Here is an 884-nt window from a genome sequence, read left to right as displayed (position 1 = left end):
GTTGGGAAAAGAAGTAGAAGTCCATCAACTGATCTCGTGTGAACTATACAAAATAGCAAACAGGAATTCCAAGGATGCCAGATTGGCCTATCCAAGCTTAATTTCTATGCTCTGCAGAGATGTCAGAGTGAAGATGGGAATAACAGAGTATATCTCAGTTGAAAGGCCAATCACTAGAATATCAATGGACAGACAACAGCTGCAGGATGATCCAATCAAGAGGAGAGCACAGGAAGTCCTCCCAGAACTTCTTCAATTCGAATATTGGGAACATATTAAAGCATCTATTTCCAAACTACAAGAAGCTATGAACCAAATAAAGGAAGAACAGAACAATCAAAGCAGCATGCTCTGCAAACTGCTTAAGGAACAAGAAGAGCAAGGGCGTGATTTAAGGGAGTTGAAGCGCCAGAAATTAATCATCGAAGGACCAAGCATCCCACAGATCGGAGGAACATCTACTTCTCAAAATACAGGTTGTTGAGTTCTAATTTTAGCTTTAATTCTGTGATAGTGTTATTATAGAAATTTACCTTAGAAGATATATAGTAGTGTAATTAGTATGTCTATTCTGGTCTTATTTCCAATTAAGTTATAATTTATTTTTTCCTCATCATCTCAAAAAAAATTTACAAGAAATCATTGGATCAAGAAAAGGAATAAGAGCCAACAGCCCTTAAAACAAAAAGGCAAGGGTGAAAAGGATCCAAGGCTTTGAGCATCAGTGGGTAGGAGGGCCTAAGGAGATAGTTCCAGGCCTAAGCGGCTAAATCAAGCTGTCCCTAACCATGTGCTTGTGGCAAGCAGGTCCAAGTTAAAAACTTGAGACTGAGTGGTTAAAGTCGTGATCCAAGGCAAAAAGAGTGTGCTTAAGAGCTCTGGAC

The sequence above is a fragment of the Arachis duranensis genome, chromosome 5, assembly GCF_000817695.3.
Source record: "Arachis duranensis cultivar V14167 chromosome 5, aradu.V14167.gnm2.J7QH, whole genome shotgun sequence".
Lineage (NCBI taxonomy): Eukaryota > Viridiplantae > Streptophyta > Magnoliopsida > Fabales > Fabaceae > Arachis > Arachis duranensis.
Note: the sequence above shows the minus strand (reverse complement) of the source record.